Source organism: Halyomorpha halys, unplaced genomic scaffold (assembly GCF_000696795.3).
Source record: "Halyomorpha halys isolate HHAL.00 unplaced genomic scaffold, Hhal_1.1 Scaffold500.1, whole genome shotgun sequence".
Taxonomy (NCBI): domain Eukaryota; kingdom Metazoa; phylum Arthropoda; class Insecta; order Hemiptera; family Pentatomidae; genus Halyomorpha; species Halyomorpha halys.
In genome coordinates this window covers 726,855-727,437 of record NW_027111990.1, presented here as the reverse complement: position 1 = coordinate 727,437, position 583 = coordinate 726,855, and the positions used below count along the sequence as shown (strand labels likewise).

General features: G+C 26.9%; 1 protein-coding gene across 2 annotated transcripts in view; it reads left to right on the top strand.

The window, feature by feature from the left end:
- Nucleotides 1-583, top strand: part of LOC106683636 (small glutamine-rich tetratricopeptide repeat-containing protein beta) — a 30,564-nt gene that overhangs the window by 2,909 nt on the left and 27,072 nt on the right. The window lies entirely within an intron of this gene.

The following is a 583-nucleotide window of genomic DNA, read 5'->3' as shown; positions in this document are numbered from 1 at the left end:
ATATATGTATACCACACCCAGGAAGATGGTCTGAGTGTGGTAAAAAACAAAAAAAATAAAACTCAAATAGTAATAAAACTATTCAATTACTATTTGAGTGCTTTTTTTTTTTTTTTTTACTGCACCCAGATTATCTTTCTTTTATATACTTATTAGATTATTAGATTATATATACACATGGTCAATCAATGATCTTCCAAAATGTATAGATTTAGTTTGTTAAAACATACCTATTTATTTTACATAAGATGATCAACGCCTTGTTCGTTTGTATTGAATGTTAGAAACTATAACATGTCGCTCTGTAAACATAGTTCTATTTAATATTGTTATAAACCAAAAATATAAACTTTGCTTACTACGCAATTTACAGTAACTCATAACTATAAACAAAGAAACAACATTAAAAGCTTATTCATCAAGTCATTCCTTCTATCTATATAAATAACAGAACAACACTTAGTAAACTTGGGAAACAAAACTCCATATTGTCCTTCCACACTATCTATCGGCCTAATCCCACTTTATAGTCTGACTAGTGATGACGCAGTAAACTTAAATTCAAAATAAAAAAAAAAATTAA